We start from the raw sequence: 12540 nt of genomic DNA, 5'->3' as shown, positions 1-12540 counted from the left end.
CTCCCCACTTCCTCAGCACTACCTGCCTGACCACCTAACTTCGTATCATCGGCAAACTTCGCTAGAATGCCCCCAGTCCCTTCATCCAGATCATTAATATATATGGTGAACAGCTGCGGCCCCAACACTGAACCCTGTGGGACACCGCTGGTCACCGGCTGCCATTCCGAAAAAGAACCTTTTATCCCAACTCTCTGGCTTCTGTCAGACAGCCAATCCTCAACCCATGCCAGTAGCTCACCTCGAACACCATGGGCCCTCACCTTACTCAGCAGCCTCCTGTGTGGCACCTTATCAAAGGCCTTTTGGAAATCCAGATAGACCACATCCACTGGGTTTCCCTGGTCTAACCTACTTGTCACCTCCTCAAAGAATTCTAACAGGTTCGTCAGGCACGACCTCCCCTTACTAAATCCATGTTGACTTGTTCTAATCCGACCCTGCTCTTCCAAGAATTTAGAAATCTCATCCTTAACGATCGATTCTAGAATTTTACCAACAACCGAGGTTAGGCTAATTGGCCTATAATTTTCCATCTTTTGTCTTGATCCTTTCTTGAACAAGGGGGTTACAACAGCGATCTTCCAATAGTCCGGGACTTTCCCTGACTCCAGTGATTTTTGAAAGATCTCAACCAACGCTTCCGCTATTTCTTCAGCCACCTCCCTCAGAACTCTAGGATGTAGCCCATCGGGGCCAGGAGATTTGTCAATTTTAAGACCTTTTAGCTTTTTTAGCACCATCTCTTTTGTAATGGCAACCATACTCAACTCAGCCCCCTGACCCTTTATAATTTTTGGGCTATTACTCATGTCTTTTACATAGAATTTACAGTGCAGAAGGAGGCCATTCGGCCCATCGAGTCTGCACCGGCTCTTGGAAAGAGCACCCTACCCCCTACCCAAGGTCAACACCTCCACCCTATCCCCATAACCCAGTAACCCCACCCAACACTAAGGGCAATTTTGGACACTAAGGGCAATTTATCATAGCCAATCCACCTAACCTGCACATCTTTGGACTGTGGGAGGAAACCGGAGCACCCGGAGGAAACCCACGCACACACGGGGAGGATGTGCAGACTCCGCACAGACAGTGACCCAAGCCGGAATCGAACCTGGGCCCTGGCGCTGTGAAGCGATTGTGCTATCCACAATGCTACCGTGCTACCGTGAAGACAGACGCAAAGTACTTATTAAGTTCTCCAGCCATTTCCTCGTCTCCCATCACTAGCCTTCCAGAATCAGTTTGAATTGGCCCAATGTCTACTTTGGCCTGTCGTTTGTTTCTTATGTATTGAAAGAAACTTTTACTATCATTTCTTATATTACTGGCTAGCCTGCCTTCATATTTGATCCTCTCCTTCCTTATTTGTCTCTTTGTTAACCTCTGTTTGTTTTTGTAGCCTTCCCAATCTTCTGATTTCCCAGTGCTTTTGGCCATTTTATAGGATCTCTCTTTTTCTTTGATACATTTCCTGACCTCCTTTGTCAGCCATGGCTGGGGAGATGGGTCAAGGGTTTGGAGGTCAGCCTGCATTGCGGAAGAAACTGACAGAGGCATCATACTGATTGTGGTGAAGGTTTTTTAATGTATCACACAAATGTTCACTGATTTGAATGAAAATGAATATCACTTATTGTCACAAGTAGGCTTCAAATGAAGTTACCGTGAAAAACCCCTAGTCGCCACATTCCGGTGCCTGTTCGGGGAGGCTGGTACGGGAATTGAACCGTGCTGCTGGCCTGCCTTGGCCTGCTTTCAAAGCCAGCGATTTAGCTGTGTGCTAAACAGCCCCATCACGGTGGTGCCGCCACTATCCCCACCACCCCACTCCTCTTTTTACCCCCCCTTTACCCTCTACCTACTCCCTTCTCCCCCACCCTTCATCAGTGACCTCTCAGTGATCCTTAACGTACTTAGCATTCCTTGTTCTACTTCTGTGTCTTGGTGTTTCCCCAGGGTGCATTTCTGAGGTGGAGGCAGCCTGCTGCTTACCACGTCACGTGGCTGACGATGCCACGGGTGTCCTCTGGGCGCTCGGGGGGCCGCAGGGCCCCGGCACACTTGATGGCACATGCACCACCGTGCCACTCTGTCCCGGGGGTGCTGCCTGCGAGATGCGGCGTCGTCAACATGGTGGAACTCGGTGGAGCTGGTGGTCACTGTCGCCACTCCATAGGACAGATCCAGGTTGGCACACAGTGCCCCCTCCTGATCAGTGCCCATTGGGCCCTCGGGTTCACCTCCGTATGGAGGGGCAGCTGGACTGAGCCCAGGCTGCTCCTGAGTCATCTGGCTCTCACAAGGCAGCCATTGGGTTGGTGCCAGTGCTGTGCTACCTCAATGCGACAGATTATGACCCTAACTTAATCATTCCCCAAACCTCTTCATATTTTTCCTTTTCCTATGTTTATCACAACGCTTCTTACATACCATTATTGATTTCACTTGTAGTAGTGACAGAGTGGGTTAGCTGCATCATGATGCAGAGAAACACCAAAGGCATGGGTTCAGTTTCCATCCCTGCTGAGGTAATTCATAAAGTTCCTGCCATCTCAAACTTGTTCGTTGCCTGAGGTGTGCTGACCCTCAGGTTAAACCACCAGCAGTCAGCACTCAAAGGAGTCTGGAGCAACATTTTCTCAGGGGTGACACAGTGGATAGCACTGCTGCCTCACAGCGCTAGGGACCTGGATTCAATTTTGGCCTTGGGAAGTGTGCACATTCTCTGCGTGGGTTTTCTCCAAGTATTCCAGTTTCCCCCCTCAGCCCAAAGATGTGCAGGTTAGGTAGATTGGCAATGCTCAATTGCCCTTAGTGTCCAAATATGTGCAGGTTAGGCATTGGGGGCCAGATCGGGGCGGTCGGATCTTCGGGCGTGTAGCCGATTGCGGGGGGGGGCCTACTTTTGAAGCTGCCTCCACAGTCCGGGTTCGCCATGGTGCTCGGTGCAGCCGCCGGAGGCCGCCGCCGTGCGAGGACTCCAGACCAGAAGTGCGAGGGCCCGTATCCGCAGCTAAAACTGCGTGAATCACTCTGGGTCCCTGCTAGCCCCCTGGGGTGAGTGAATCGACTGATCTTTTTTATAGGAAACTTGGGAGTGGAATGCGAGCGTTTTTATGCCGGCGTGGGGACATTGTCCCATTTTGGGAGAATCCAGCCTCTAGCCTCTATACATTTAGGAACTAATCCTTGCGTGTATACCTTCTTGCTACCAAGTCACCAACTCACAGAAATAATCTTGCAGTCAATGGAAAGATGCTGAAGGATATGCATGAACAAGTTGAGTAGTCTGCAATCCAATTTTTTTTAAGCCCACATGACTACGGGATGCAGCACACGGACCTAGACCACCAACAAGAATGTCAGAGTGAAGCTACAATCCACTAATTGCTTCACGTTGCTTTGCAAAACACCATGCATAAATGCAACAAGATTCATGTACACCTCTAAATCTCCTGATTCTCCTTAAACTGTCCGAATTAGTGTGAATGTTAATATTCTCAATGTTCAATCTATTTTTAAGCACCAAGGTTTCTCATTTTTAGGGATCTATATGTACCATTGTAAATACTGCCAGAACACACTAATTACTTAAAATATGTATTTGAAAAATAAAATTAAGTGGTTTAACGGTGCAAGATTATTTCTGCTGGCTGGTGACTTGGTAACAAAGAGGCATAAACACAAGATTAGTTCCTAGTGCATAAAAAAGGTTCGATTTTTCTTTAAGCTAATGAGTCAAATCAATAAATGCAATACTCCCAAATGAAATCAGTAATTTTATGCGTTTAGCAAAATGCTCCTTGAATACAGAGAAAATATTAACGGGTATGAGGAAAGAGTAGGGAATGTGTTAGGGTGGTTATCTCTGGCATGGAGGTAGCATCAGCATAGGCACTGGCCAAGCAGCTTTTGTACTGAAGATTTTTGTGTGTCGCGTTAAGCACACTGAGATAACACGGGCTGTAACTGGATGCAGCTTTACCTCAAAGATACTCCAGACCTTGAAGTTAGTTCAATTTGATTTATTGAACCTGTCACACAGTTAGCACAATTCTATGTGAATTTGACTCTGCTAACCTAGTGTGATTACTCTGTCTGACTGAACCAGACTAGCTGTTAGCCACGTGCTGTAGGGGTTATATGATATGTACACCCTGACTCTCACTGTAGATGTCACCAGTGGAAAGAGGCGGAATGCGAGTGCCTCGTGCCTTTTATAGTGGGAAACCACCCCCAAGTGTTCTGCCTGCTGATTGGTTATGTCCTGTTCTCTGTGTTCATTAGCTGCATGTCTGCATACCATGACACTGTGGACAGAAGGAGCCTCATTATTTATGTCTAGTTTGCTTATGTGTATATAGATATCTGCACAACACTTTATTCTGGCACTTGTTATTTTGGTCTTTAAGATGCAGATGTTAGCCTATAATTGATTCATCGAAAATTACCATTGATGTTTACAATCTCAAAATTAATTTGGACTGTTTAGACAGATTATGTTCATATTAAACGTGTCTATAGCTTTAGCTAATCTTAACTATTTCAATGAATATTATTGGATAAAGCTTAACTTACTTTTCCGATACATATTCAAGGGTAAGTCCTGCTTCACAAAGTGGCTTCCCCTCCCAAAGATAAGCTACCCTTTTTCTAGATGCTGAGTTGTTTTACCCAGCATTGATATATTTACTCATGGCACCGAGGTCCCAGGTTCGATCCAGGCTCTGGGTCACTGTGTGGAGTTTGCACATTCTCCCCGTGTTTACAGTGTAGGTGGATTGGCCAAGGTAAATTGCCCCTTAATTGGAAAAAATTTCCAAAAAAAATTGGATATATTTACTCTCATGGTAGAAAAGAGGGATTCTGGAAGTCGAGCCTGGGCAATGTTTAACATTCAGGAGAAAAAGGTAAGAAAATTACAGTTGTTATCAGTTGAAACATAGATTCATACAATGCAAGGTTGATGAGCATTCAGGTGTTATTTTATCCTTTGGTATTTTCTAGTCCGTTGCAAAGTATAGACATTCAGAAGAATTAATTTCTGATTCTTATTAGGCATCCTGCTCTATAATTAAAGAAGCAGACCTTTCCCAGCGACATACTGTCTTTCCACTCTGACTATAATATTGAGACTGAGTTTTATTGTCTGTTCAACAACGTGAAGTTTAATGGCTGAAGCTCTAGGAAGTTGCTGAAGCAATTAAAGGCTTCTGTCTCAGCGCAAGATGTGGTTGCCATAGCTGCTCCTGCAGCAAAGTCGGTGGTGATGATGTCAATGAGAATGTAGGTCTGATGCACAGCGTCCACACTACAGATGAGTCACTCGTTTCAAAGGAGCTGACAGTCCCACAGCTATCTCTCTATCACACTTGGAATGTTTGTCTTTGAAGAGAATGCAGTCTTTTCACAGAGTAAGTGCTTTATGCTAGATCTGTCATTTATTTTTGTGTTTTTATACATATAATCCACCATTTAATTTGGAGGTGGACATAAGAAAGCACTAAAGTAAATTGAGTTTTGTCTACCGTGGGCGTTATAATTTAGATGTCTTGTACTGGTGAAAAAGACAAAGGTGTTTTTATTTGGGACATGGATATTTTTCTTTTGTTTGAGCAGCAGCCACGTTATGAGGCTAATCTGTTTCGTCTCGTGCAAATTTAGTGATTGAGGTTTCTGTGCTATGTTCCATGGCTGCAGGGATATCTGGAGGCTCCTGTTGAGTTTTAAAATAGACTGGTGAATGTCTGCTGAATTTGGGCTTTCATAAAGCAAAGCAATTGAAGATTCGGTAAAGTCGCGTTTTCTCCATCTGTAGGATTTTCGATGATGAATGTTAGTGTCATAGTATAGAAAAGATTAAAATGGAACAACAAATCAATAAAAATTAGTGCCGACCTACAAATATTGATTGATATTTATTAAATAGAATACTGGGTTGATGGAGATAATCTGATTGTTTTTTTAAAACAGCATTGTGGTGTATGCTATATTTAATATTCAGATTTTTATCCACTGTCATATAAAAGGGTTTATCAGTACAGTATCCTTAAATAGCTTGCATTGCATTTATTAAACGCTTAACCCCATTAGAAATTATTTTAAATTTAATTGTGGACCTATATTAAGTTTTTAAATGTTCTGCTATTGAATTTGAATACAAATTTATGCCTGCTATATTGTCATAAAATTAAAACCTTTATATGGTGCTGCTTTGTGCAAATTAAACTCATCATTTAATTGAAAGAACTCGAGTATTACTGAAAAAAGAGACATGTCAAAGCTTGCACTCGTCAGGACACTTCACAAGAATACCAGTAGGAGGAGACAACACTTTGTACTGTATGAGATGGAAATGCTGACTGGTTGGCAAATGGACTTTGATTGGTAGAGGTGTCGCCATGTGAATGTACTAGTTCATGGTGACTGACAGTTAACTGCCAAGCATGTTTGAAATTTAAACAGGTAGCTTGACTCTGGCAAGGAATTGCTTGTGTTGAATGAACCAGTGAATGACTCACTTATTTTGTTTAGTTGAAACAGACACAATGCGTGTCCAAGTTCTTTCTATCTGCAAAGAACAGGACCTTTATAGCTTCCAGTGTACGCAAATGCACCACACTGCGAGCCCGACTGACAATCTTAAATTGGTTGTCAACATAATTCTTAGCATGCTGTAGGCTATTTAGCAATTGTTGTCTAATCGCAGAATCACATCCAATGTTGGACACTGTGTCCTGAGTTTTGCAAGTACAGGCTGGTTGGGTACGGTCTGTACATTGCCCATTTCGCAATCCAAATACTGCCGTGTTTACTCTGCACAGTGATATGTTTTTATTTATTACATATATTATACATTGAAATCAGTAGCATGCCAGCTACTGGTCCTTGGAGGAAACTGAGTTCTGAATATATTGCTTTCAGGTTGTCAGCAACATCGTGTAAAATAAGACATATGAAGGCATTTCAGAAATTGGATGTTTTCAGTGTATGCTTAGTGTGACGGGAAAGAAGATTAATTATCACTTTCAGAAATGCTTCTTTACGTATTTCCTGTTTGTACATCAGAAAATGATTTTTTTTTTAAGTGGAAGCCGCAAAAAAGGTTTTTGAAACTGATTTATTTTGAGAATTTCTGAATCTCGTGAAAATCAGGACAGTAGAAATCTCCCTCAATTTTAAACAGATCTCATCTTTCTGGTAAATGGCGTATCCTTTCTAATTTTTTCTCCAGTTTCCTTGGAACTAATGAGTCAAGCTCGGGTATAGTGTTCAGTTTTATAGTTCATGATGTGGTTGCCATAGTTGCACCTGCAGCCTTATGGCACTGTGCACAAATGGTCATTTTCATGTGTGGGTGTTGGTAGATGATCCAGCAATGAAAGATGTTACAGCTAAATTCAGCCCCATCTTGAAAAAATGTCTGCACATAAGTACTTTCCAGCAAGCACCACTTGATATCAATCATGGGCTGAATCCTTCAATGATCAGTCCCTGTTGTTAAAAATAATCTTTTTAAACATTTGCAACATTACAGCTTTGAATCTTCCACAAAGAGCTCATCCAATGATTGAGAATTCATGACGAGCAGAAAATATCCAGTTTCTTCTAAATCCAAATAGGTATTTACTTTAGTGCAATAGATATAAGTTGTGGTTCTGATGTGGACATTGGTTAGCTTGTTGCATGAATCTGCAGAAAGCGCTTTTTAAAAATTAGAACAGCTCTCTCCCTCTCTGTTAAGTTTGGCTTGTTGAATGCATTTCATTGAAATAGTGTACAAGTGATCATGTTGCACTGATTTCGGCTAATTTTCTTTGGCATGGAGTGAACTATTTTTATTGGTTGTTGTAAAATCGGATATTACAAGCATTAAAATAATGTTTGGTTTACTAAGGCAGTGTTGGTCCAATAGGATTTTAATGCTCGCCAAAGTTGTGGCGGTGTCGTCATATTCTTCACAGGATAAAATATTTATGCAACTGGAGAATTGCAAATATTAGACTCTCGTACGGCCCAACTTGCCAAACCCGCCCCCCCCCACCCCCACACACACGCACGCACCTTTCCATCCCATACTCCCCATGCCCCCCCACCTCGTGAGTAACTATGTGTGTGGATAACAATGCCCCTTCTGTGCCCCTGCAGGAGAAGTTAGCCCACACCGATAGGAGAGGGCCTAGGTAGGCGATGGGGTGCCGGACATAAGAGTCCTCAATCCCTATGAGGAATGGGCCCTTGAGGTCGCGGGTGTGGCCGAGGACACAGCAGTGATCACTGTGGAGGTCGGCTCATGGCGCAGAGGTGAGAATCCACTGGTCCCCACCTGGGTGACCTGTTAATGCCATATAGACTGACCAATCCCTCCCACTGATCACATGCCCATCCGGGGTGCCCCCCCCCCCCCCCCCCAAAGAGAGGGAGAGCTCTAAGGATGCCACCAAAATAGTCGCGACACAGCTATCATCCCCACCCATGTGACACTCCAGCATGTTCATTGCCAATTGGAGGAATCCCAGAGGGCATGGGCTCAGGCGATGGCGCCGGCAATGCCTAGTCCCGTGGCCTCTGGTCCAGAGCACCAGAAAACACCCAGAGCACACCTGTCAACACAATTGTAGACCACGGCATGTGCATCCTGGGGACACACCTAGATGCAGCGGTAGGCTAAGCATGTTGTGGATCACAGAGGGTACCTGGAGTCTGGGGTTAAGGGGGGTGTGGGCAAAGGATGTGGGGAGGATCTGTGAGGGGTGGGGTGAGAGGGTTGGCACCATTGGGAGATTGGGGCTGTTGGCGACACTTATGTCAACCATTTAAATCTGTTGACCGTGGCCAATATGACTCCCTTGGCACTTTCTTCTACAGCAATGCGGCTGATCACCAATCCCCAGAGATGGAGGTCCTGCATCCCCCCCCCCCCCCCCCCCCCCCCAATGGTTTGCAGAGCATGAGAGTTGGAGGGGGGGAGGAGGGAGGGAGGGAATGATGGACAAGTCCACGTCCTATATGAAATCGGCAAGGATGAGGGCCTCCCTGACTCTCCGGACCCTCGCCATTGCCGCCTGTCCCCCATCCCCGGCTGGTCTCGCAGGTCCTCCCCGGACCCGTCCTCCAGACCCTCCTGATCCAGCGCCTCCTTATCCTCCTCCTTGGAGGTGGCTATATATACCTCCTGCACTTCGTCCATTGCGGTATCACATTGCGGAGGACACAGCAGACCACCAGAAAGCGGGCGACTCTCCGGCGAGATCAATACACCGCTCAATGACAGCCTGGATGGGCACATAGGCCTCGTTGTATTGGGTTTCCGCACCGGTCACCGGCCTCTGTACTGGCGTCCATAGCCAGGTCCTCAGCAGGTATCCTTATCCACCAAGAGCCAACCGGCCATCCTTGGGTTGTCCTCGAGAGGCCAGGAATGTTTGACTCTCTCAGGATGTAGCTGTTGCACATACTCCCCGGGAAGTGTGCAGACACGTGCATGATCTTCAGGTGGTGGTTGCACAAGAGGTGGATGTTCAGGGAGTGGAATCCCTTCCTGACGATGTAGGGCACTCCCAGACTGCTTGGTGAATGCAAGCCAGCTATAACCCCCTGGGCCTGGGATATCCAGCAATGGCAGAGAATACTGCTGCCTTGTCATCTTGTTGGGCCTGATCCACGTTAAAGCTTATATAGTTCCCAGTCCGGGCAAAGAGGGCATCTGTAGCTTCCCTTGAGATGCCACACAAGCCCCCGCTCGAGCCCTGGAATGATCCTGAGGCGTAGAGATTCAGGGCTGCGTTGACCTTGATGGCCACCGGGAGCGGGTATTCTCCTCCTGCTCCACATGGTGCCAAGTATGCGAGGACATGACACAGGTGCTGCACCGGCTCCTTGTTGAGGCAGAGCCTCCTGCGGCACGTGTTGTCCGTCATCACTTCTAAAGACCAGTGATGCCTGTATGCCTTGCGCTGTCGTGGGCATTCCCCTCTGGCTACCTCCCTGGCCTGATGGGCGGCTGGATCCTCAGGGTGTGGGGCGGGCCCTGCACATGGGTCGCCGCCTCGATCCTCTGTTGTCGTTGTCACCACTGCCTCCTCCGGTGTCTGGTTGTCAGGCCTGTCAGTAACACCCTAGGGCAAGTTATTCAGCGTCAATATATCACCCATCTCTTGCAATATCTGCAAGGGATTAATGAGCTTGTGAGCCTGACAACCAGCAGTGCCTTCACCCCGGGTCCTTCCATGACTCGCATCACTAACCCCGTCCCATCTAACAGGCCCTGCCCATGCATTCTTGGCCATAGCGGAGGCCCTGATCACTAGACCCCAGACACCCACACATATGAAAAAGGAAAATGAAAATCGCTTATTGTCACGAGTAGGCTTCAATTAAGTTAATGTGAAAAGCCCCTAGTCGCCACATTCCGGCGCCTGTTCGGGGAGGCTGCTACGGGAATTGAACCGTGCTGCTGGCCAGCCTTGGTCTGCTTTAAAAGGCAGTGATTTAGACCAGTGTGCTAAACCAGATATGAATCTGGATTGGGCGCTTATTCCAATCCCAATGCACATGTCCACCCTCTGGTCATGGAAATGTTCCCGGTGTTGGGATCCAGTCCCTGGGTGTTCAGATGTTGGCTGCTACATCCTCGGTGTTGCCACCTGCAGTGTTCAGGCACAATGTCCAGGTATCATGGTCTGATTGGGATGCTGGGCAATAATTTTACACGCGGGATGTGTAAAGTGCCCATTTAACTACGATTGCCAATTCCCAAGTCGCTATAGCCTTCAGCCTCGTGGCCAGAGGCCTTCCCGGCCACAGGGGTTACGGGCAGCAACCACATGCCCGTGGGCTCTTTGCCTGTGAGTGAAGCTGAGGGCTACTCACCACCTCGGCTCTCCGCAGCAACTCTCTGCAGCTACATGTTTTTAAAAAGGTGCCCCCGTGACCACTTGCTGGGGATGCGGTTAGATAAGGAAATGCTCCTGCTAATTGTGTGGAGATTGGCTTCAGTGGTGATTGTTGGCTTCTCGTCACCCGAAGGCAGCTTCCTGACTTCGTTAACGGGAATGGGCCGGTTAGATAGCACACAGATAGGCACCCGGTGCAGTTCTCTTTTTGTCCCTACCCGTGATTTAACGGCCTTGTTGCACTCTTTCTTAAGTTGTAACGTGGCCATTAAATCATGTCCCACAGGTTCCAGATAAGCAGCACACCTGCGACAGGGTCGAGCAATAGTTTTATGTCATCTTCATTTCAAATTGTTTGAGTATAATCTTTATTATCAGGGGCTGGTTTAGCTCACCAGGCTAAATCGCTGGCTTTTAAAGCAGACCAAGCAGGCCAGCAGCACGGTTTGATTCCCGTACCAGCCTGAATCAAACCTAGGACCCTGGCGCTGTGAAGCAACTGGCTAATCACTGTCATTCTTGGTCTGTACTTTTTGTATTTTTTGTGAAGATTAATGTTTTCTACAGACTAGAATTATTTATACCTATTGCTTTTTTTGGCAAAATTTATACTTAATTGTACAGCTAAAACCTAAATGTTCTTGAAATGAAGCTATTTTGTAGGACATCCACCTTTTTATATGACCTAATAAACAATAAAAAGAGATAATTCATGTGTAAAATTTGATTATAATCTGAACAGTTACTAAGGTTATTGCAGTCACAAGAAAATTGTAGTGCTGCTTCTGGCAATTTAAATGTTATTATAACACAACCGATTTTGAATGAAAAGTAGTATTTATTGGTAGATGGTCGTGCAGGTAATTTGATGCGCAGCCTGGCTTCGAAGCTATTGTGAGCTCAGGAAAATCATCAGTTTAGAATTTTTGAATTATATCTAAAGGTATCCAATTTTGAAAGGAAGCAGATTTCTGATGACTGAAGTGCTTAACAAAAAAAGCCTTGAACAAAGTTTTGATGGAAAAAAAATGGATCAGACACCATTTGGGGCAGCACGGTAGCATTGTGGATAGCACAATCGCTTCACAGCTCCAGGGTCCCAGGTCCGATTCCGGCTTGGGTCACTGTCTGTGCGGAGTCTGCACATCCTCCCCGTGTGTGCGTGGGTTTCCTCCGGGTGCTCCGGTTTCCTCCCACAGTCCAAAGATGTGCAGGTTAGGTGGATTGGCCACGATAAATTACCCTTAATGTCCCTTAGTGTTGGGTGGGGTTACTGGGTTATGGGGATAGGGTGGAGGTGTTAACCGTGGGTAGGGTGCTCTTTCCAAGAGCCGGTGCAGACTCGATGGGCCGAATGGCCTCCTGCACTGTAAATTCTATGAATTCTATTAGCAATAGATACAAATAAGTCCGATAGAGATAGGTCGATAAGTGTATTGGATCAAAAATGTAAATAAAATACTTACATTTGCTGATGGGGAGCAAGTTATTTACACTTTCGATTGCTGATTTTAGCTTATGTACATGCAAGATTCGTAGTTATCTCAAACTAATTGCCAAGCATTTTAACCTTTTATGTGTTATGTTTTTAATATCAAATGGTTGTTGATTTTTAATAAACATTTTTATTGAGGTAGTT

At 45.7% G+C, this 12540-nt stretch overlaps 1 protein-coding gene across 6 annotated transcripts in view; it reads left to right on the top strand.

The window, feature by feature from the left end:
• Positions 1–12540, top strand: part of pam (peptidylglycine alpha-amidating monooxygenase) — a 351236-nt gene that overhangs the window by 51526 nt on the left and 287170 nt on the right. For 3 of the 6 annotated variants that reach the window (XM_038805184.1, XM_038805183.1, XM_038805178.1), the window contains exon 1: positions 5280–5420. The exons of 2 other annotated variants lie outside the window; for them this stretch is intronic. The gene's annotated coding sequence lies outside the window, so the exon portion shown is untranslated. Of the gene's footprint in view, positions 1–5279; positions 5421–12540 lie in introns of those variants that run through there. One more of the 6 variants, XM_038805181.1, reaches the window with a different exon arrangement.

The sequence above is a fragment of the Scyliorhinus canicula genome, chromosome 8 (genome assembly GCF_902713615.1).
Source record: "Scyliorhinus canicula chromosome 8, sScyCan1.1, whole genome shotgun sequence".
In the NCBI taxonomy this organism is placed as follows: Eukaryota; Metazoa; Chordata; class Chondrichthyes; order Carcharhiniformes; family Scyliorhinidae; genus Scyliorhinus; species Scyliorhinus canicula.
The sequence above is the reverse complement of the archived record's forward strand: the minus strand, read 5'-3'. Positions and strand labels throughout refer to the sequence as shown.